The sequence below is a fragment of the Aegilops tauschii genome, chromosome 5 (genome assembly GCF_002575655.3).
Source record: "Aegilops tauschii subsp. strangulata cultivar AL8/78 chromosome 5, Aet v6.0, whole genome shotgun sequence".
Lineage (NCBI taxonomy): Eukaryota > Viridiplantae > Streptophyta > Magnoliopsida > Poales > Poaceae > Aegilops > Aegilops tauschii.
In genome coordinates this window covers 343415562-343441036 of record NC_053039.3, presented here as the reverse complement: position 1 = coordinate 343441036, position 25475 = coordinate 343415562, and the positions used below count along the sequence as shown (strand labels likewise).

The window sequence follows — 25475 nt, the reverse complement described above, 5'->3', positions numbered from 1 at the left end:
GAGCCTGTATGTTCTCCTCGGGATGTTGATCACTCCCAAACGTATCATGTGATGCCGACATAGACGCCTGATATCCGTAGGCTCCTACGCGATGGAACGTTTCATCATGAAGAATGAGGTCGCGTCAATTAATATTGAAAACAATAAATATGAAGACACATACCTGCTGGCTGTGACGGCTGCTCTGGCTCAAACACGAAACTGGACGAGGGACCGTGCTGCTGTGGCTGTGGAGATAACACGAAGCTCGACGAGGGACCGTGTTGCTATGGCTGTGGAGATAACATGAAGCTCGACGTGGGACCAAAGTGCTGCGGGTGCCACGTAGAACTGCCAGGTTGGTCAGGACGGGGTGGCCTGGTTGTCGGCTGATGTGCTAGACGTGGACGTTGTTGATGTCGGTGCATGGAGTGACGCGGCTGCTCCTACTGGTGCTGAACAACATCGGTTCTCTGGGTGCACGTGATAGCCTCGTACATAGTCCGCATCTTATTCTGAATTCTTTCCAAGAAGGGCTGTACCACTGGACGATGCTGAAGAAGAGGTCCAGACGATAGTGATCGTCCAAAGGTGGTCACGTCGTCGTAGAGTTCGCGTGTCAAGGTAGCCTGCAAATTTCCATGACGATTAATAATGTCTCTCTCTTGCACGTCAAAGTATGTGACAACATTACATAAAGAAAATATATCTTACCGCGTACTGCCTAGAGCCCGAAGTATCATAGCTCGGGTACATATCCGACGGAGTAGGATCCGGTATCTCCTCTGGGTGGGAGTACTCAACGATGCGTAACCGTGTTCCGGTCATGTAGCGCCGCAAATAGAGATTGAATTCATCGAGATCGAAATTGTGATTCTCGTGCCATAGATTTGTGTTTGCTGTCTCCCATTCTATAACATACGGCTCTAGTCTAACTAGCCAGTCAGCAGTTGTCCTGGTCATGCCCTTCCTTGTCGTCCTAAAATTGTGGTGTGTGTTCAACAATTACCTAAAGCTTCGAATGGATTACTATGAAAGATAATGCAACATTGAAAAACTGGTTAATACCTGTGGATGTGTGCTGGCACCGGGTTCTCTATAGGGGAGGTAGCTCCAACTGCAGAAGACCAAATTGCCTCATAACCCTCTGTTGTGCCATCTCCTCGATGAAGACATCGAAGATGATCTTAGATTTTGTCATCCAGTAATCTCGGTCCCTTGTACATAGCACAGACATACCACCAGGGTATCTCGCTTGTATGGTTGCTTCCGTGTAGGGCTGCCAGATGACCCCGATGTACGCATCGAACTGCTCGTTCAATGCTGTGCATGCATTCCTGGTCTAATCACTAGCAAAGCGTCTCTGCAGAGAAGAAAAGTTAGTAGCCGCTAGCATCGAACTATCTCTTGTGCAGAAAAAAGTTGCATTAAACTACAACACGGTGCATACCTCGTGACGTGTCCAACACAGACCGAAAGTAGGCATGTCGATGCCGTCAACATCAAACATGGCGTCTATAGGCTCATGAACACGTACATCTGGTCGCCCTATAGAGAACCTCTCCCACGACCACAGTTGTAGGAATAGAGGGCATCCAAGAAGGGCTGGCTTTCTCGATGTAAGCTAGCAACCATTGCACATACCTCGGTATGTAGCCGCTAAGACCGCCGAACCCCAACTCCTCTGTCTGATCTGATACGCCGTCTGAGCGCTCGCTATCTCGAGTGCCATAGGGATGTAGAGCGCGCTAATAGTGGTGACATGGTTCTCCGTGAACATCACCTTGCCGAAAAGCCACATTAAGTAGGCCTCCAGGCTCCGAGTGATCTGTTCCGCAGTCAACGGCGCCCGGAAGTTCTGGATCTGCATTAAGCGAAGAGAAAGTTTTAGTAAGCCGCAATTATTTTCTATAAAACTGTATGCACGATAACTTGAAGATAATAGGTAGGGGAAATTACCCGGAAATTTAGCAACCACTCATACTTAGGTCCGTGATGCTCCCATACCGGATCCGGAGCATCCGTAAAAACACCATGAAAACGTTGTGTAAGAGCTCGCTCCCAACCAGCCGGTGCGTCCAACGGTCCTACGGCATGACCTGCCAATGGTAGTCCGAGCAAAAGTGACACATCCTCCAGAGTAGGAGCCATCTCTCCCCATCTGAAGTGAAACGTGTGGGTCTCTGGCCTCCAACGGTCCACTAAGCAGCTCAGCAAAGACCCATCGATGGCGAGGCGTTTCTCACCCGGGATAGACTCAACCAGACGCGCGAAAGGTAAAAGGCCGGCCCATTTCAACCTTCATAAGAGAACATTTCAGTTAGTGTCTCCCATTTCAACCATTAATATGCATGTCAGTGTGCAAATTAATAAAGCACGTACCGCTGAAGCCATCCTGAGTGTATCATCCAGTTTTCCTTAGGAGTGCGAGTGACCAGAGGCTCAAGCTTGCGCTCATACCATATCGCAGCACGATGACCCCTATCAATGTCCCCATTCAGCAACCACAATCCCGACATTCCAGCACATACAAAATTCAGAACATAGTGTCACACTTAATACAAATCTCCACTCAAGCGCCGCATGCATACAAATTCAGAACATAGTGTCACAGTTAATAAAAATTCAGAACATAGTGTCACACTTATTACAAATTCAGAACATAGTGCCACACTTAATAAAAATTCAGAACATAGTGCCACACTTAATACAAATTCAGAACATAGTGTCACACTTAATACAAATTCAGAACATAGTGCCACACTTAATACAAATTCAGAACATAGTGCCACACCACACTTAATACAAATTCAGAACATACTACTGCTAGCTTAGCTTCTTCCTCTCGCCCTTACTCCTCTACTGCCTCTACCTCCTCTTCTTCCCCGGTTGCCTCGTCCACGCCCAGTGACGAAGGTGGGACAATTAGTGTCCCTATGGCCAAATTCATTGCATAGAATGCATTGCCTAGTCGGACCTCCTGCTTCAGATTCATCCATATCATTCTGGATGCGCTGACACTGCCGTCTGCCTCTACTTGTACGCATATGCTCTGGGTTTGGAATGTAACGCCTTTCGGCGGGGTTGACGCTGTTGAAATTACCCATTGATCGAAAACCCATCAGCTCACCTGTCCAGGTATTGAGGACAGACTCTTTCAGAAAAAATGGAGACACAAACGATATTGCGTCCATTCCAAGCTGCCCGCAAGCAGCAAGCACATGTGAGCAAGGTAGGTGAAGCAATTTCGGTTTATTGCATGTGCACTCACACGTTGGCCAGGCTTCATTGCCAATTTTCACCTCATGCGTCCTCAACTCATTTGCACATCCGAATTTGTTGTTGGGTAAGCGGACCTCAAACCTTCTTTCTTGATTACCGATGGCGACTACAGTGTGTGACCTAGCTTTTTGCATCTTGTTGTCCATGTACTTCGTGACTCTTTCACAGTACCGTGTATTTGGGTTGTTCCAGATATGTTGCTCTGCTTTTTGATGTCTATCTCTGAAATACTTGACGTGCCATAGAAAATACCCTCAACGATGGCTGTAAGTGGCAATGCCCGGTTTCCTCTGAGGACAAAGTTGTATGTTTCCGCGAGGTTCGTTGTCATGACACCGTACCTTGCTCCATGTGTGTCATGTAGCAAAGACCACCTCTCCAGAGGCTCATGCTCTATCCACTGCTCGAAGGTTTTAATCGACCTCCCGAGCCTTCTCCTAGTACCAGGTGGGTCAAAGCCTGGCAGGTCACATAGCCCAACAGGCTCCTCCTCCACGGCCGTTGTTCCTGTTGCCAACTGTGCAGCTACTGCTTCAACATGTGCCCTCACCGCTGCATCTCTTGCTGCTTTCCTGTCCCTCACGTGTCTCTACGTGCACACATCAAGTCTGTCGCGTATCAAATTGTACTTCCATAACTGGTTATGCTTGCAGAGTTTTTTGAACAGATTCATCAGGTTCTTATTTCTAAACTGTGAGAAGAAATTAGCCCCCAGATGGCGCATGCACCAACGGCTCTGCAAGTCCTGCCATGGAACTTGTTCCTCAGGGCCTGGGTTTGTCAGTGTCCTTATCGCACTGAGTATACCTACATGCCTGTCATGAAGGATGCACACATTGGGCTTCTCCTTCACAACTGATATTTTCAACTGCCTAAAGAACCATGTCCAACTTTCAATGTTCTCACTCTCCACAAAAGCAAATGCCAGTGGGACGGCTTGATTTTGGCTGTCTTGACCTATGGCTGTCAGGATCTGACCCTTGTACTTGCCTGTGAGAAAAGTACCGTCAACACATATCACCGGTCGGCAATGCTTGAAAGCTTCGATGCATACACCGAAAGAGAAGAAGAGACGATGCAACACCCTCACAGTTGGGAACTCTGGCATGAACATGTCTTGGATATCGATATAGGTGCCTGGATTCCGCTGCTGCAGGGTGTGGAGGAGGTGGACAACAGAGTCATATGCATCAAAATAAGAACCAAATCTCCTCTCAAGCGCCGCATGCTTAGCCCTCCAAGCCTTGCCATAAGAAATTATGTACTTGAACCTGGCGAAGACTTTTGTCTGGACTGCCTTCACTTCCATAGCTTTGCCCTGCACTATCTCATCGTAAAACAATCGAGCAATAAGCGTGGATGAAAGGTTGGCATGATCTTGAGGGATGCAGGGAATAAGACAAGTGTGATTAACTAAGTCACTTATCACCCAACTTGTGCCATACTTAGGGAGAAAGCCATGCACCCTGGCGGGACAATCTGCGTTCTTGCATACCATTGTCAGGAATTTCTGACTGGACACCTGAGCTGTGAAAACCCTTTGCGTGGACATTGCCCAATTAATTATTGCGTCCTTCAGGGCTTGCTTGTTCGGATACATAGCACCCGTCGCAATATTGTTCTGGTGATATTGCCAGGCTGAATCATGTCCATCATTCACGGTCATTGCAGATGAGAAGTCATGATTCCACCATGCAGGATTCGGGACCTCCTCTGCATTTTCTTCTTCATCTGACTCGTCAGAATCATCGGCATGACCCCTTTCAACATCGGTGTCTTCTTCTTCCATCTGGTTCTGCATGTGCCCATCTACCTCGTCAGCGTCCACCTCGCCATTGTAATCACCATCGGCATTTCCTCCTTCTACCTGACTACTCTGCCCTGGTTCATAACCATAAGCATTTCCTCCTTCTACCTGACTGCTCTGTCCTTGTTCGTAACCATAAGCATTTCCTCCTTCTACCTGACTGCTCTGTCCTTCGTAGCCACCCTCGCCTTCATGTCCAGTGACCTCCTTCACGACGGGAAGCACTAAAGCAACAGGATTGCATCCCCTTCGTTCACAACCTTGTAACCACCGCACCCAATCGGAGTCTCCCTCTATTGGCCTCAAATAAAATTAAATTATTGAACTTGACCGTGTCCACAATGCATGAACACCGACGGTGTGTGTTTCAGTATCAAGACCTAAACTTGCCGCAATCCATTCTTTCAACAGACAGACAGACCATGTTTGTGGTGCGCTCATTGGCACCTCTATGTGAGTAAATTCACTCAGATCTGCTCCCATCTCAGTTGTTTGGACAGTACCAGGACCGTAGTAAAATCTGAACTTCACTACATCGGACATCTCGACTCACCTATTTTTTTTCAACAACGAAATACAAGTATTAAGCAACAACTTAATATCCCCACTAACAAATATTAGACATGTCTATATATTACCTAGCTATATATTACAGAATATTAACAGAGCAACTAATACAATTCACACACCTACAAGTATATTACGAATATTTGCCGTAGCAACTACAAATATTGATAGATTAATATATTTGACTGGACTGCCTATATTACGGACCTTTTTTCGGAACTACTACAAATACTGACACTCCTAAATACTTGACATCCACATATAGTACGGAATATTACCGGAGCAACTACACATTTTTACACAACTAATTAGTTGACATCTAAATATATTTACGTATACTACCGGGGCAAATAACAATAATCACACACCTAATTTATTTCACATCGAAACATATTAACAAATACTACCGGAGCACCTACGAAAAATAAAATGTCTGCTGAAATATACCCTTGAAGCGTGCGTGCGAACGAAGAACGACGAACGGCGGCCACCCAACTGCCGGTGCTCCGCCTCCAACGAAGAACGAAGAACGACAGCTTCACCTCCACCACACTGCCCCAACTTCACCACCACCACACTGCCCCAACTTCACCACCACTACCTCCACCAAAATGCTCACCACGACCACCACGAGCTACCCCATCAGTAGATCGAGACCTCTTTTGGCTGCCCTAACTGAGTTGAATCCATTCACGGTGCCAAAATCACAAAAACTTGCTCATTTAGGTGTATAAATTGGTGGCATTTTTGTGTAGAGAAAGGAGAAGGTAAGAGAAGAAGAAGAACAGAAGAAATGGGAGGAAGGGGAGGATAAGGCCGCAGGGAGCAGCCGGCCAGCCGCGCGCGAGGTGGGGCCGCGCCCTGTCGGCCAGCAGCTGGCCGATCGGCCCGCGGTAGGCCGACAGGGGCACACCCGCGCCGACAGCTCCCTCCCTCCCCCTCGCTACGTGGCCAGCCCAATCAGAGGCCGACGCGTGCTAGGCGGGCCAGCAGTCGGCCAGCAGCAAGCCGATCGGCCTGCTGTGGGCCGATTAGGTCCAGTCGGCCGGCTGACGGCCGACGGTGTATTATTTGTGAAAAATATATTTTCGGCGTAATATTTGTGTAATTTAATAAAAAAATGTATTATTTAAAATAAATTAGCCATATTTTCAATCAACAAGCAAAACTAGCTTTTCTATAAAATATCAAGTAATTCTACATACATGTGTACAAATTGGTAAAGTTTTAGCTCAATTGGCCCATTGTTTTTGAACTTTGGCCAATTTATTGATTAAGGAAAAATTGAAATTGTTTTGAAGTAATTAAAGATAAATGCATGTCACATACATTTAACATGTTTCAGTTACATTGTTCATCAATAGTAAACACAATACACCGGGTCTAGTACATTGTTAAAAAATTATTACATTTCCACAACTACAAATTCAGTTTCTTGTCCCTCCTGATGTTTTTGGAGACCGGAGAATCATCAAGTGGCATGGATGCCTTCTTGCTGCTCCTTATGTGTTTGAGATTATGTTTTCGAAGGATGGAGAATGATCATCTAGAGAATAATAGAATAATGAAAGTGGCATGGATACCTTCGTACTGCCTACAACACTTTCAACCATTTTATCAAATTAATAACATTCAGAGAATTGAGAAAATCCAACCTCTTGCTGCTGCTATTCATCATGTTGGTCAAATCCATCATATTAGTGTTGATATTTATCATGTTGGTGAAATTGATCATCTTGGTGCTGAAATTCTCCATATTGGCCAAGTCACCATATTGGTGCTTAAGTTCACCAACAACACCACTCTTGCTCTTTTTCTCTAGAGGAGAAGGATCGCCTCCATTCACCTCAGCATCTTCCGCAGCAGGAGCATCTTCCTCAAACAGAGGTTCATTTGCATTCTCTATGAGCTCCCATGGGACATCATTTTTGCAAACCCTCTTGACATGGCCAAGTCCTCTAGAATGTTTTTGCAATCATTTTTCCTTGCTCCTAACCCAGAAACCTTTTCATAAGAGGTTTGGATGCTTTGCTTCGTAGGCCTCCCAAGAGGCTTCCTAAGTATTGGAGGTTCAGTTCTGAACCCTAGACCTACACCTTCCTCCTCTTTAATAATTTCATACCACATGTGCTTGTATTGAATCTACAAATAACACTTGTTAGTATTTTGTTGGAAATATGCCCTAGAGGCAATAATAAAATGGTTATTATTATATTTCCTTGTTCATGATTAATGTCTATTCTTCATGCTATAATTGTGTTATCCAGAAATCGTAATACATGTGTGATACATAGACCACAACATGTCCCTAGTGAGCCTCTAGTTGACTAGCTCGTTGATCAATAGATAGTCATGGTTTCCTGACTATGGACATTGGATGTCATTGATAACGGGATCACATCATTAGGAGAATGATGTGATGGACAAGACCCAATCCTAAGCATAGCACAAGATCGTGTAGTTCATTTGCTAGAGCTTTTCCAAATGTCAAGTATCATTTCCTTAGACCATGAGATTGTGCAACTCCCGGATACCATAGGAGTTCTTTGGGTGTGCCAAACGTCACAACGTAACTGGGTGGCTATAAAGGTGCACTACGGGTATCTCCGAAAGTGTCTGTTGGGTTGGCACGAATCGAGACTGGGATTTCTCACTCCGTATGACGGAGAGGTATCTCTGGGCCCACTCGGTAATGCATCATCATAATGAGCTCAATGTGACCAAGTGTTTGGTCACGGGATCATGCATTACGGTACGAGTAAAGTGACTTGCCGGTAACGAGATTGAACAAGGTATTGGGATACCGATGATCGAATCTCGGGCAAGTAACGTACCGATTGACAAAGGGAATTGTATACGGGATTGATTGAATCCTCGACATCGTGGTTCATTCGATGAGATCATCGTGGAACATGTGGGAGCCAACATGGGTATCCAGATCCCGCTGTTGGTTTTTGACCGGAGAGTCGTCTCGGTCATGTCTGCATGTCTCCCGAACCCGTAGGGTCTACACACTTAAGGTTCGGTGACGCTAGGGTTGTAGAGATATTAGTATGCGGAAATCCGAAAGTTGTTCGGAGTCCCGGATGAGATCCCGGACGTCACGAGGAGTTCCGGAATGGTCCGGAGGTAAAGATTTATATATGGGAAGTCCTATTTTGGCCACCGGAAAATGTTCGGGATTTTTTGGTATTGTACCGGGAAGGTTCTAGAAGGTTCTGGAGTGGGGCCCACCTGCATGGGGGGACCCACATGAACGTGGGTAGTGGGGGCAAGGCCTCCACAGCCCTGGTCAAGGCGCACCAAGATCCCCCCTTAGAAGGAATAAGATAATATCCCGAAGGGATAAGATCAAGATCCCTAAAAAAGGGGGATAACAATCGGTGGGGAAGGGAAATGGTGGGATTTCTTTCCCCCACCTTTGACAATACCCCAATGGACTTGGAGGGCAAGAAACCAGCCCCCTCCACCCCTATATATAGTGGGGAGGCGCATGGGAGCAGCACCCCAAGCCCATGGCGCCTCCCTCTCCCTCCCGTGACACCTCTCCCTCTCGCTGAGCTTGGCGAAGCCCTGCCGAGATCCCCGCTGCTTCCACCACCACGTCGTCGTGCTGCTGGATCTCCATCAACCTCTCCCTCCCCTTGCTGGATCAAGAAGGAGGAGACGTCTACCCCAACCGTACGTGTGTTGAACGCGGAGGTGCCATCCGTTCGGCGCTCGGTCATCGGTGATTTGGATCACGACGAGTACGACTCCATCAACCCCGTTCACTTGAACGCTTCCGCTCGCGATCTACAAGGGTATGTAGATGCACTCTTTTCCCTCTCGTTGCTAGAAGACTCCATAGATTGTTCTTGGTGATGCGTAGAAATTTTTTAATTTCTGCAACGATCTCCAACATATTTGATGACCGACAAATTTCCTTGCAGAAACAATTCCTTTGAAGGCTATGTTCCCCAGTATGCTCTGGGCGAGGTTGAGACGTTTTAGCAAGGGGTGTTTATTACCCGTTGACGATATGCTCTTCCCAGTCTTGTCTCTAACGACATGAACTCACATCAAAACAATCCTAATACTCATGTGTTTACCATATATCAAGGACAAACAATCCTCATTGGCTACATCAACAAATTTCTTCAATGTGTTCGCATAATACCTGGACAGGAAACGTTGGTATTGATCAATTGGATACTTTCAATTTCCTTGAGATCCCTCGGAGTGAATAGGTTGGCATCTACAGGGAACCGATAGGGAAATCTGCCACTAACTTTGAAGCTGCCAATGTCGAATCTTCAACAACATCGTCAAGATAAGGGGGTGTGTCGCAAAGCATGATCACTCTATTTGAATCGGAAAAGGGAATCACAAAACAAGTACAAGAGAATGGTTGATTTCTTTGTTGGAAATATGTCCTGGAAGCAATAATATTGTATTATTATATTTTCGTTTTATTGGGTTGCCTCCCAACAAGCGCTATCGGTTTATGCCCCTAACTAGGCATAATGCATAGATTCAAGTATTGTCATCTTTCTTCTTATTTCCCGTTGATGTGTTTTTGTCAGGAGGTTTCTCAAATATAACTAGAAACACATTGTCCATATAAATTTTAGCATTATCAAGCTATCCATCTTTACATCCCCTTTGATTCCCGGCTACAATCCAAGAATATTGCTGATTAACATCATTAAAAACTTGTTGGATACATATCCACTCGGATATAGGTGATCATGAGTTATTATTGTTGGCATTAACCTTGAGGTAAATAGTTGGGAGACAAAATTATAAGCCCCTATCTTTCTATGTGTCTGACTGAAGCTTTGATCTCATAAGTATCGCGTGAGTGTTAGCAATTATGAAGGATTAAATGATGGTTGAGTATGTGAACTTGCTAAATAAAAGCTCTTACATTTACTCTTTCTAACATTATGACAAATTGCAATTATGTGAACTTGCTAAATAAAAGCTCTTACATTTACTCTTTCTGACATTATGACAAATTGCAATTGCATCAATGACTGAGATCATAGTTTGTTAGTTTTCAATGAAGTTTATGATTCATACTCTACCTTGTGAACGAATTATCACTTTAGCATAAGAAGTTATATGAAAATATATTGTTGTTCTAAAAGATGATCATGATGCCCCCATGTCCGTATTTTGTTTTATCGACATCTCTATCTCTAAACATGTGGTCATGATTATCAATTTTGGCTTTCACTTGAGGACAAGCGAGGTCTAAGCTTGGGGGAGTTGATACATTCATTTTGCATCATGTTTTTATGTTGATATTTATTGCATTATGGAATGTTATTACACTTTATGATACAATTCTTATGCCTTTTCTATCTTATTTTGCAAGAATTATATGAAGAGGGAGAATGCCGGCAGCTGGAATTCTGGAACGGAAAGGAGCAAATCTGAGATCCCTATTCTGCACAACTCCAAATGTCCTAAAACTTTACGGAGAATTATTTGGAATATATAAAAAATACTGGGTGAAGAAATACCAGGAGGGGATGATTCGTCTCCGTCGTATCTACTTTTCCAAACACTTTTGCCCTTGTTTTGGACTCTAACTTGCATGAATTGAATGGAACTAACCCGGGCTGATGCTATTTTCAGCAGAATTGCCATGGTGTTATTTATGTGCAAAAACAAAAGTTCTTGGAATGACCTGAAACTCCACGGAACGTATTTTTGGAAAATATTAAAAATACTGGAAGAAGAATCCACATCAGGGGGCCCACACCCTGTCCACGAGGGTGGGGGCGCGCCTGTCCCCCTGGGCGCGCCCCCTGCCTCGTGGGCCCCCTGACGCTCCACCGACCTCAACTCCAACTCCATATATTCACTTTCGGGGAGAAAAAAATCACAGAGAAGGATTCATCACGTTTTACGATACGGAGCCGCCACCAAGCCCTAAAACCTCTCCGGGGGCTGATCTGGAGTCCGTTCGGGGCTCCGGAGAGGGGGATTCGTCGCCGTCGTCATCATCAACCATCCTCCATCACCAATTTCATGATGCTCACCGCCGTGCGTGAGTAATTCCATCGTAGGCTTGCTGGACGGTGATGGGTTGGATGAGATCTATCATGTAATCGAGTTAGTTTTGTTAGGGTTTGATCCCTAGTATCCACTATGTTATGAGATTGATGTTGCTATGACTTTGCTATGCTTAATGCTTGTCACTAGGGCCCGAGTGCCATGATTTCAGATCTGAACCTATTATGTTTTCATGAATATATGTGAGTGCTTGATCCTATCTTGCAAGTCTATAGTCACCTACTATGTGTTATGATCCGGCAACCCCGAAGTGACAATAATCGGGACCACTCCCGGTGATGACCATAGTTTGAGGAGTTCATGTATTCACTATGTGTTAATGCTTTGGTCCGGTACTCTATTAAAAGGAGGCCTTAATATCCCTTAGTTTCCATTAGGACCCCCCTGCCACGGGAGGGTAGGACAAAAGATGCCATGCAAGTTCTTTTCCATAAGCACGTATGACTATATTCGGAATACATGCCTACATTACATTGATGAATTGGAGCTAGTTCTGTGTCACCCTATGTTATGATTGTTACATGATGAACCGCATCCGGCATAATTCTCCATCACCGATCCAATGCCTACGAGCTTTTCACATATTGTTCCTCGCTTATTTACTTTTCCGTTGCTACTGTTACAATCACTACAAAACCCAAAAATATTACTTTTGCTACTGTTACCGTTACTTCCATACTACTTTGCTATAGATACTAAGTTATCCAGGTGTGGTTGAATTGACAACTCAACTGCTAATACTTGGGAATATTCTCTGGCTCCCCTTGTGTCGAATCAATAAATTTGGGTTGAATACTCTACCCTCGAAAACTGTTGCGATCCCCTATACTTGTGGGTTATCAAGACTATTTTCTGGCGCCGTTGCCGGGGAGCACAGCTCTATTCTTTGAGTCACTTGGGATTTATATCTACTGGTCACTATGAAGAACTTGAAAGACGCGAAAACAACAATTTATCCCTCAACTACGAGGGGAGGTAAGGAACTGCCATCTAGCTCTGCACTTGATTCACCTTCTGTTTTGAGTAAGCTTGCGACACCTAAACTTGCTTCTGTTATTCGTTCTGATATGTCGCATGTTATTGATGATGCCACTTCTGCTATGCATGATACTTATGATGAAACTACTTCTATGCTTGATACTACTGTGCCACTTGGTGAATTTCTTGATGAACAACTTGCTAGGGCTAGAGAGAATGAAATTATTGAAACTGATAATATCGATGAAAGTGATGATGAAGACTCTCCCCCTAATAAATATGAATTGCCTGTTGTTCCTAAGGGTTATGTTCCGGAAGAAGGAGCTGCTAGAGCTATTTTAGCTTGCAATGATTGATATGATCTAAAGAGGTTATTAGCTAAATGGAAGCAGTGATCTCTTAATGCTAGAATGAAACCTGACCCTGCTTTTGCTACTTCACCTATCTGTGTTACTGATAAGGATTATGAATTCTCTGTTGATCCTGATATAATTACTTTGGTTGAATCTGATCCTTTCTATGGTTATGAATCTGAAATTGTTGTGGCACATCTTACCAAATTAAATGATATAGCCACCCTATTCACTAATGATGAGAGAACCCGCTAGTTTTATATCCTTCAAATATTTCCGTTCTCGTTAAAGGGTGATGCTAAGATATGGTTTAATTCTCTTGATCCTGGTTGTGTGCGTAGTCCCCAGGATATGATTTATTACTTCTCTACTAAATATTTCCCTGCTCATAAGAAACAAGCTGCTTTAAGGGATATATATAATTTTGTGCAAACTGAAGAAGAGAGTCTCCCACAAGCTTGGGGGAGGCTTCTCCAATTACTTAATGCTTTGCCTGATCATCCTCTCAAGAAAAATGAAATACTTGATATCTTTTATAATGGACTAACCGAAGCTTCCAGAGATTACCTGGATAGTTGTGCTGGTTCTGTTTTCAGGGAAAGAACACCGGATGAAGCTGAAATTCTATTGAATAATATGTTGACAAATGAAAATAATTGGGCACTTCCTGAGCCAGCTCCTGAGCCAATTCCTGAGCCTATTCCTAAACCAACTCCGAAGAAGAGGGGTGTTCTATTTCTCAGTCCTGAAGATATGCAAGAGGCAAAGAAATCTATGAAAGAAAAAGGTATAAAAGCTGAAGATGTTAAGAATTTACCTCCTATTGAAGAAATACATGGTCTTAATTTACCGCCTATTGAAGAAATACATGATCTTAATCCATCACCTATTGAAGAAACTCATGGTCTTGATAACCCAACACGGGTAGTAAAGGTAAATTCTCTCTATAGATTTGATGAAGGTGATATTCCTCACTATAAGTTTGCTAGCCAATGTTTGGATGAGTTTGATAACTTTATGGTTAAGCAAGAAGATTTTAGTGCTTATTTCGGTAGACAATTAAAACAAAATGCTTATATGATTGAACACTTGAGTACATGGCCAATGTTAAGGGTGAACTTAAACTCATTAGTAAACATGCTTCTATGGTCACCACTCAAGTAGAACAAGTACTTAAGGCTCAAATGATCTGCTCAATGAATTAAATAGTAAGAATAATGATTATGTTGTTAGAGTGGCTACTAGAACTGGTAAAATGACTCAGGAACCTTTGTATCCTGAAGGCCACCCTAAGAGAATTGAGCAAGATTCTCAGAGAAATAATATAGATGCACCTAGTCCTTCTAAAAAGAAGAAAAAGAAAAATGATAGGACTTTGCATACTTCTAGTGAACCTATTGCTGAACCACCTGAGAATCCCAATGATATTTCTATTTCTGATGCTGAAACACAATCTGGTAATGAACATGAACCTAGTGAAAATGTTAATGATAATGTTCATGATGATGCTCAACCTAGTAATGATAATGATGTAGAAATTCAACCTGCTGTTGATCTTGATAACCCACAATCAAAGAATCAACGTTATGATAAGAGAGATTTTGTTGCTAGGAAACACGGTAAAGAAAGAGAACCTTGGGTTCAGAAACCCATGCCTTTTCCTCCCAAACCATCCAAGAAAAAGGATGATGAGGATTTTGAGCGCTTTGCTGAAATGATTAGACCTATCTTCTTGCGTATGCGATTAACTGATATGCTCAAAATGAATCCTTATGCTAAGTACATGAAGGATATTGTTACAAATAAAAGAAAGATACTGGAAGCTGAAATTTCCACCATGCTTGCTAATTACACTTTTAAGAGTGGAATACCAAAGAAACTTGGAGATCCAGGAGTACCCACTATACCATGCTCTATTAAAAGAAACTATGTTAAAACTGCTTTATGTGATCTTGGAGCCGGTGTTAGTGTTATGCCTCTCTCTTTATATCATAGACTTGATTTGAATAAGTTGACACCTACTGAAATATCTTTGCAAATGGCTGATAAATCAACTGTTATACCTGTCAGTATTTGTGAGGATGTGCTTGTTGTGGTTGCAAACGTTACTATTTTAACAGACTTTGTTATTCTTGATATTCCCGAGGACAATAGTATGTCTATTATTCTTGGAAGACCCTTTTTGAATACTGCAGGGGCTGTTATTGATTGCAAAAAAGGCAATGTCACTTTTCATGTTAATGGTAATGAGCATACGGTACACTTTCCGAGGAAACAACCTCAAGTCCATAGTATCAATTCTATTGGAAAAATTCCATCGATTATTTTTGGAGGTTTTGAATTTCCTCTTGCTACTGTCAAAAAGAAATATGATATTCTTATTATTGGGGATGTGCATATCCCCGTTGAGGTAACATAGTGTTATTTGAAATTTCTCTGGTTCCATGTTATTCAGAATGAGTTTGTTAACAAGACTTGATCAACCTTGTTAGTGGATTCCTTTTGATGAGCATGAGATGGATGAAACTAGAAGGCACAACTTTCTGTACCCTCTCTCTACTTTCTGTTATTTAGTTGAAATAAAGTAAAAATAGTATTTTCCTGTCTGTTTTTTGAATTATCCGTCCAATATAAAAATACCCCGAAAATAAAAGTTCTCCAAATGCCCTGAAAATGGAATATGATTTTTTCTGGAATATTGTAGAATATCTGGCACTGAGAACACAGCAGGGGGAGCAAGCACCTGGCCACGAGGGTCCAGGGCACGCCCCCCTACCTCGTGGGCCCACGGTGGCTCCCCTCCACTTATTCCTGCACCCACACACTTCTTCTTCCTCCCAAAAAATCACCATCCAGCTCAAGCACGAGTTCTAGCTCATTTTGCTGCGATTTTCGATCTCCTTGCTCAAAGCACCTCTCACAAAACTGCTTGGGGGATTGTTCCTTGGTATGTGACTCCTCCATTGGTCCAATTAGTTTTTGTTCTAGTGCTTTATTCATTGCAAATTTGTGTTGCCTAGGTGACCATGTTCTTGAGCTTGCATGTCAAATTTATATGGTTCCAAGTAGTTCTAATGCATGATATAGTCTCTAGACACTTGTAGGAGTAGTTGCTATCAATTTTGTTGAGCTTGGTTCACTTTTATTTGAAGTTACTAAAAATTTCAGAATTTTTCAGAAAATAATGAAGAGATTTTTGAGGGGCTCATCGAGCCGAAGCTCGAAGGAAAAGCAAAGTGAAGAAGCACAGAGGCCCAAATATAATTTGCCTCGCACCGCGGAGGTCCGGCCGTGTGAATGGCCTTCCGACGATTTCTTGAGAGCAACCGGGATATATGATGATTTTTATGAGTTGCTTGAGAATGCAGGCCTCACCGACTTCCTCCGCGACCAACGCGAACAGTATCTCTTACTCACCAATACTTTTGTGCAAAACTTCTACTATTATCCTAAGGAAACACCTCCTTCAGTAGAGTTTCATTTATATGATGTGGTTAACAAGATGCCACTAGATGAATTTTGCAAGGTTTGCAAAATACCTTTCGAGGGTAGTTTAGAGGAACCACATCATAAAGATGTGGACGGGTTTATTGACACTATTACTGTAGGGGAAACTAGGAAGGTTTCCGATGCAAGAATCACTAGCATACATTTTCCTGTTTTACGCTACTTTGCCATATTTGCTAGTCGTTGCTTAATAGGTCGCGGAAACTGTGGAAACCTTAGTGTTCCTGATATTATCATTTTGTTCCATGGTTTATTCTGCGATAACACTGTTAGTATGGGCGGTATTATTGCTAAACGGTTAAGTTTGAACAGTACAAAGGGCCCCATCTTTGGAGGTATTTACGCTTCACGCCTTGCTGCACATTATAACATACCTATTAGGCACTATGAAAAAGAAGAAAAATTGCTGCCCACTGCTTATTTAGATTATAAGAGTATGGTAGCGCATGACTTTATTGTTAAGAATAGGGAAGGGGCGCTTAAATACAAATTGTTCTTTGATAAACATCACCCTGAGACTATTACCTTGCATGCTCCCTCCTTGCTTAATTTATCTACAGGTCTGTATCTCGTTCCGCTGGCAGCCATTCACGCCTACCGGAACCCTACACCAGCCATGGAGCCGGAACCACAATTTGAACCTCCACGACAGTCTAATTACCAGTGGGATCCGGAGACAATTGCCAACCAGTGGCAATCAGGGTCTTCTTCATCGCAGTACAAGCCCAGCTACAACTATGGATATCCGCCAGGCCATCCGTGGCAATAAACCAACTTAGGCCAAAAGCCTAAGCTTGGGGGAGTACGTATTTCCCACCGACATTACATTCATGTTCACACACTCATTGCTAGATGTCGGTGCTCATACTCTTTCACTGTAATATCCATGCTAGTTTATTTTCCTTTTTCTTGCTTTCTTCTTGTGTGTTTGTTAAACCTTAAGAAAAACAAAAAAATAGTTGTAACTTTTAGTTAGTTCACTTTTCTTGATGTAGTAGTAATAATTAAAAGAAAGCCCAAAAAGATTTTCCGTTCTTCTTTTGCTTGTTGCGAGCTTTCCCGTGTAAATAGTTTTATTTCTTTTCTTTTCTTTGGGGTCAATAGGAGAAGACCATAGTTAAATTGTTGAAGTGGCTCTTATATGCATTATTGTTGATTTAACCAAGATCCCATATTGCCTTGTCTTCCCCTGTTTATTGAATGCTCGCAGATTCCAGCTTAGTCAAATGCACGTGCACTCTTATTATTTTCACATCGTTCGGTCGTGCAAGTGAAAGGCAATTATGACGATATATGATGGACTGGCTGAGATGAGAGAAGCTGGTATGAACTCGACCTCTCTTGTTTTTGTAAATATGATTAGTTCATCATTCCAGATTCAGCCTATTATGAATAAACATGTTTGCAATGAAAATTAGAGATCATAGTTGCTCGTGCCATGCTTGATTAGCTATGAGTTATAATGGTTTACCTTGCGTGCCAACATGCTATTAAAATGGTTGTGATGTGGTATAGTGGGGTGGTATCCTCCTTTGAATGATTTAAGTGACTCGACTTGGCACATGTTCACGCATGTAGTTGAAACAAATCAAAATAGCCTTCACGATATTTATGTTCATGGTGGATTATATCCTACTCATGCTTGCACTCAATGTTTATTAATTTTAATGCATGTTCATGACTGTTGTCGCTCTCTAGTTGGTCGCTTCCCAGCCTTTTGCTAGCCTTCACTTGTACTAAGCGGGAATACTGCTTGTGCATCCAATCCCTTAAACCCCAAAGTTATGCCATATGAGTCCACCATACCTTCCTATATGCGGTATCTACCTGCCATTCCAAGTAAATTTGTATGTGCCAAACTCCAAACCTTCAAATGAAATTCGGTTTTGTATGCTCGAATAGCTCATGTATCAACTAGGGCTGTCTGTATCTTCCATGCTAGGCGGGTTATTCTCAAGAGGAGTGGACACCGTTCCTCACTCACGAGAAAATGGCTGGTCACCGGGATGCCCAGTCCCATGCTTTATGCAAACTAAATCAAAATAATTGCAAACAAAGCTCCCCCGGGCTGTTGCTAGTTGGACGCACTCGTTGTTTCGAGCAAGCCACGGGTTGATGCTTGTTGGTGGAGGGGGAGTATAAATTTACCATTCTGTTTGGGAACTGCCTATAATGTGTGTAGCATGGAAGATATCGCCATCTCTTGGTTGTTATGTTGACAATGAAAGTATGTCGCTCAAAATATTATTTATCTCTGCTTTAAAACCGAGCTCTGGCACCTCTACAAATCCCTGCTTCCCTCTGCGAAGGGCCTATCTATTTATTTTCATGTTGAGTCGTCACCCTCTTATTAAAAAGCACCAGCTGGAGAGCACTGCTGTCATTTGCATCCATTACTATTAATTTATATTGGGTATGACTATGACTGGATCTCTTTTACCATGAATTACAATGTTTAGTCAGTCCTTGATCTTTAAAGGTGCTCTACATTTATGTTCTGCGGTCTCAGAAAGGGCTAGCGAGATACCATCTTATTATATCATATCATGATTGTTTTGAGAAAGTGTTGTCATCCGAGATTTATTATTATTGCTCGCTAGTTGATTATGTTATTGACATGAGTAAACATGAGACCTAAGAGTTATTGTGAATGTGGTTAGTCATAATCTTTGCTGAAAACTTGAACGCTGGCTTTACATATTTACAACAACAAGAGCAAACAGAGTTTGTAAAAGTTTTTCTTTATCACTTTCAGTTTATCAACTGAATTGCTTGAGGACAAGCAAAGGTTTAAGCTTGGGGGAGTTGATACGTCTCCGTCGTATCTACTTTTCCAAACACTTTTGCCCTTGTTTTGGACTCTAACTTGCATGAATTGAATGGAACTAACCCGGACTGACGTTGTTTTCAGCAGAATTGCCATGGTGTTATTTATGTGCAGAAACAAAAGTTCTCGGAATGACCTGAAACTCCACGGAACGTATTTTTGGAAAATATTAAAAATACTGGAAGAAGAATCCACATCAGCGCGCCCCCCTGCCTCGTGGGCCCCCTGACGCTCCACCGACCTCAACTCCAACTCCATATATTCACTTTCAAGGAGAGAAAAATAAAAGAGAAGGATTCATCGCGTTTTACGATACGGAGCCGCCGCCAAGCCCTAAAACCTCTCCGGGGGCTGATCTGGAGTCCGTTCGGGGCTCCGGGGAGGGGGATTCGTCGCCGTCGTCATCATCAACCATCCTCCATCACCAATTTCATGATGCTCACCGCCGTGCGTGAGTAATTCCATCGTAGGCTTGCTGGACGGTGATGGGTTGGATGAGATCTATCATGTAATCGAGTTAGTTTTGTTAGGGTTTGATCCCTAGTATCCACTATGTTATGAGATTGATGTTGCTATGACTTTGCTATGCTTAATGCTTGTCACTAGGGCCCGAGTGCCATAATTTCAGATCTGAACCTATTATGTTTTCATGAATATATGTGAGTTCTTGATCCTATCTTGCAAGTCTATGATCCGGCAACCCCGAAGTGACAATAATCGGGACCACTCCCGGTGATGACCATAGTTTGAGGAGTTCATGTATTCACTATGTGTTAATGCTTTGGTCCGGTACTCTATTAAAAGGAGGCCTTAATATCCCTTAGTTCCCATTAGGACCCCCCTGCCACGGGAGGGTAGGACAAAAGATGGCATGCAAGTTCTTTTCCATAAGCACGTATGACTATATTCGGAATACATGCCTACATTACATTGATGAATTGGAGCTAGTTCTGTGTCACCCTATGTTATGATTGTTACATGATGAACCGCATCCGGCATAATTCTCCATCACCGATCCAATGCCTACGAGCTTTTCACATATTGTTCCTCGCTTATTTACTTTTCCGTTGCTACTGTTACAATCACTACAAAACCCAAAAATATTACTTTTGCTACTGTTACTGTTACTTCCATACTACTTTGCTACTAAATACTTTGCTACAGATACTAAGTTATCCAGGTGTGGCTGATACATGGGCTGTACGGAAAGCTTGCTGAAACTGGTCCCATGTGACAGTGTCAATAGGGTGTGTGGCTGTGTAATTCTCCCACCATGATGCTGCGGGTCCATGAAGCTGATGTGCGGCAAAACGCACTCTTTCCGCATCTATGCATCCTGCAGTGGCCAACTCCCTTCCAACTTTGCGGAGCCAATCATCTGCAACAATCGGCTCGGTGCTGCTGGAAAACACCGGCGGATTTAGCCTCAGGAAACGGGCTAAGTGATCAACAGGTGGTGGTGGTGGGTTGTTGTTGTTGTTGTTGTTGTTGCCTTGGTTCTGTACTAGCACTTGCATCAGGGCATTCTGTTCTTGAATCAACTGAGTGATCTCCGGTGGGAAAACAAATCCGGTGTCGCGTCTCGGAGGCATCTGATAGGTTAGAAAAGATGAGAGTTTAGAATAGAATGAGGTCTAGAGAGAAAACACTACCCATATGCTCATGAGACAAACACAATCAATATCACTCAATCAATTCAAACAAGGCATACAATCGATCTATCTAGCGTTACAAAAGTGCTTGAACTATACTATATAAATGGGGGGAAACTACTACTGATATGGTGGTCTACTAGAAATTCTGATCAGTTGAAGACTCCATGATATCTGCTCCAGCTTCATGAACAAAGTCATCTTCACTGGGGTCCGAGTCGGTGTCGTCGATGATGATGTAGTTATCCGGGCAAGCGCATTCATCATCTCCTGCTTTTGGCACTGGATTTCCCATGAATACTCCAATCTTCTTCTCCAGGTCGTCATTCTTCCCTACTAGTGCGACGATTTCCTCCAAATAATCCTCGCGTGTAGCCTTGAGTTCTTCCTCCAGCTCCTTGATCCTTGTCAACGCCTTCTTCAGATCTATCTTGTCTGAGCACATCTGGTTCTCCTGGCGACGAATGTGTTGGTTTTGCTCCTGGATGAAAGCTGCAATTGATCCATCCTTCTTGGTGCTAATCATCTCCTATTGCTCGTCTCGGCGTCCACAAATCTGATAAATAGTATCCTTAAGCTCCCTGTGGTAGACTTCTCCAATGCGTCCCATAGCGATGTGGGCTGCCATGCTCTTCCCTAAACTCCAGGTTGGTGCTTCAAAAGCCAATTTTATAGGCTCAGTGACTGGCGCAAACGTCCTTCCTGGAACTTGAACTTGAATCTTCCAGCTCTCCTCTTCTGGTAATGTGGCGTTGTAGGTTCCGGTGATGCTTGGTATTCCTATGTTCAAGTACTTAGTGACTTCCTTCAAGTGACGTCCAAAAGGCGTGTCTTCATCTGGTTGCATGAACTTGCTCCTTGCATCCGCCATTCCTAAAAGAGTAGAAAGTGGAGAGGGGTCAGAAATGAGAAGAGAGAAGTGTTCTAGGGTTTAAGCTTAGTGGTCGTGTCCTACAGTCAGCGTGTGCTCTGATACCACCTTTGTAGCGACCAGACCTCAAATAGTCTGTGCTGCTGTGCACCAGTGTCATCCCTGGATCAGTAATGCTGGCACGCACAGTACAAATGGAGGATTTATAACAGAGTAGCAATCACACACTTATTACATCGAATATCTCAAAAGAGAATAAGTATGATAAATATGGCTTAAGGCCATCTAATACGATAACAGCGGAAGGCTTGGAAGAGAAGTGAGTCCATCAACTCCAACGGCATCACTGAGTATAAGACCACGACCTAAGGCACCTTACTCGTCGTCTGAAAAGTCTGCAACATGAAACGTTGCAGCCCGAAAACGGGTCAGCACATGGAATATGCTGGCAATGTAACACATAGAGAGTAATGAACATAATAATGCTATACTACATGCATATATGGCTGGTGGAAAGCTCTATGGTTACAGTTTTGCGAAAAGCCATTTTTCCCTACTACAAAGGAATAAATTTTATTTAACTATCATGGTGGTTGTTAAAAATTGAGAATGGTTGACAGCATTCTCAATCCCAATTAAGTATCATCATTAACCCATCAAAATTAATTAAAGTAACATGATGATGAGATTCACATGATAATCCAAGTACTAGATACTCAAGTTGTCCATAACCGGGGACACGGCTAACCATGATTAGTTTATACACTCTGCAGAGGTTTGTGCACTTTTCCCACAAGACTCGATCGCCTCCGCTTGATTCTCGCACTTCATGATGTTTGATAAACGGATGACCGAGACACAGTCTTTCAGAAGGGTTTGCACCTTACGATGTGATAGACCGTACCACCTACATCCCCTACATCCGCTAGTCTACCACTGTAAGAGTTCACACAACTTAATCAACTATGCTAGAGCCCATAATAGCTTGCGGCTGCACACGGAAGTTTCTAGCATGAATAATCTCATGATCCCTTTGAACCTGGGTGGCGGTCCAAAAGAAAAACAGGCAATCCTGGAATACCCAGGTACCTCAATCCACCCAGATGTGAGTTTTAGTTGCCAGCTTAAGTAAACCATTAATTAACAATCTCACGTATGTCATGAATACTCTCAAACCCAATCCACGTCTACGAGCATAGCATAGCAATATAATAGCAAACGTAGAAGTAACTCCCAAGGGTTTGATAAATAAAACAGGTAATAGGTACTACCTGAACTACTTCCCAATACCCACAACTTAATTAGATCCTAATCATGTAATGTTTGAGGATGAAACTAATGTATAAAACTAGGTATGGAAAAGTATGATCAAAGTGTTACGTGCCTTGCTGATGACCCGCGAAACCTAGAGATTCGCAGTAACAAGCGGCGCACTCCGGGTACTCTATCGCAAACAAATAAGCAAACAATAAGTACTCATCTAATGCACAGGTAAAACTCGAATAAAAGATCCAACCAGAAAGTTCAACTTAAGAACTCCGGTTTGCAAAAAGAATCAAATCGAACGAAGCAACGAAAGTCAAACGGCGAAAGAAACAAGCTTCGTTTACTAATCTGGATCTAGGTCAAATTTTACAGTAGCAAAAACTTGTTTTAGTAGGTTAAACGGAAAAACAATTTCGAGACGAAACTCTAGGCGCTTGAATCGCCTGATTCCGATAAATGAGCGAAAAGTTAAACGAAAACGAAGATCTGATCAGAAATCGAGATCTGGAATAATCGCGGAAAAATCCGACGAAAATGAAAACTGACGAACAGTTAAATGAACGGACGTTCGTTAACAGCGAAAATCCGACGAACACGTTCGTTAAAACGAACGGGTCGGTGAACGTTCACTAAATAATAAAACCGAAAAAAAAATAAACCGATCTAGGGTTTAGAAAAAAACGAACGGTTTTTTTTAGAAAATCGGCAAGGCGGCGGCGGCGCGGTACCTCGTCGGGACGGGCTCCGGCGGGGGCGGCTTGGGGCTCCGGCGAGGGCGATGGGGCGGCGGGGCTCGGGTGCGGGGAGGGGCGGCGTCGGCGGCGGCGTACGGCGAGCGGGGCGGCGACTCCTCGGGTGGCGGCGTCGGTGTCCGGCGGCGGCGGCTTGGGGCGGGGCTCGGGGTGAGGGAGAGGGGCGGCGGCGGGTATATAAGAGAGGGGGCTGTCTTGGAGGAGGGGGCAAGGCGGCGGCGGTGTGCTCGCCTCGGACTCGGGCGGCGGCGGCATCGTGCGCGCGAGGGAGACGACGGGGTGGGCCGGCTCATGGCTCAGCTAGGCCTCGGCCCGGTCGGGCGCGGGTTTTTTTTTTAATATTCCGCCGAATCAAAAAAATCGCAGAAAAATAAATAAAAATCCAAAAATGATAAAACAAATTTTCCCCATCTAATTAAAATAATTAGAACAAGGTGAAGATTTTTCTTGGCCAAAAATGCAGTTTTGAAAACATGCAAATATTTTTTAATGCAAGTAAAATTGCAAATAAAATCCGAATAAAATCCAATATATGATTTTAATATTTTTCCTCCAATATTTCAATTGTTTTGGAGAAGTCATATTTTCTCCTCTCATTTATTTTAATATGAAATATTTTTCAGAGAGAAAAATAATTAAAACCAAAATCCTCGTTTTATTATTTGATAAAAATCAAATATGAAAAATCGGGAAAATCCCCAACTCTCTCCGAGGGTCCTTGAGTTGCTTAGGATTTATCGAGGATTTGCCAAAATGCAATAAAATATGCTATGCAATGATGATCTATTGTATAACATTCCAAATTGGAAATTTGGGATGTTACAGTTCACATCGTCATGTGACCAACACCCAAAGGGTTTACTAGAGTCAATAATCTAGTTCACATCGCTATGTGATTAACACCCAAAGAGTACCAAGGTGTGATCATGTTTTGCTTGTGAGAGAAGTTTAGTCAACGGGTCTGCCATATTCAGATTCGTATGTATTTTGCAAATTTCTATGTCTACAATGCTCTGCACGGAGCTACTTTAGCTAATTGCTCCCACTTTCAATATGTATCTACATTGATACTTAGAGTCATCTGGATCAGTGTCAAAACTTGCATCGACGTAACCCTTTACGACGAACCTTTTGTCACCTCTTTCTAGAACCTATGGCTAAGGCATAGGGAATGACTTTCATTCTCTTTCTATCTTCTGCCGTGGTCGTGCTTTGAGTCTTGCTCAATTTCACACCTTGTAACACAGGCAAGAACTCTTTCTTTGACTGTTCCATTTTGAACTACTTCAAACTCTTGTCAAGGTATGTACTCATTGAAAAAACTTATCAAGCGTTTTGATCTATCTCTATAGATCTTGATGCTAATATGTAAGCAGCTTCACCGAGGTCTTTCTTTGAAAAACTCTTTTCAAACACTCCTTTATGCTTTGTAGAATAATTCTACATTATTTCCGATCAACAATATGTTATTCACATATACTTATCAGAAATGTTGTAGTGCTCCCACTCACTTTCTTGTAAATACAGGCTTCACCGCAAGTCTGTATAAAACTATATGCTTTGATCAA

General features: G+C 43.0%; 1 long non-coding RNA gene across 1 annotated transcript; it reads right to left on the bottom strand.

Annotated features, from left to right (window-relative positions):
- Positions 1–513: 513 nt before the first annotated feature.
- Positions 514–1084, bottom strand: LOC109772474 (uncharacterized). The gene is made up of 3 exons (XR_002235114.4): positions 1048–1084; positions 694–958; positions 514–608 (listed from the first exon to the last, which is right to left on the bottom strand). It is a non-coding gene; the product is annotated as an uncharacterized lncRNA (long non-coding RNA).
- Between the last annotated feature and the right edge of the window lie 24391 nt (positions 1085–25475).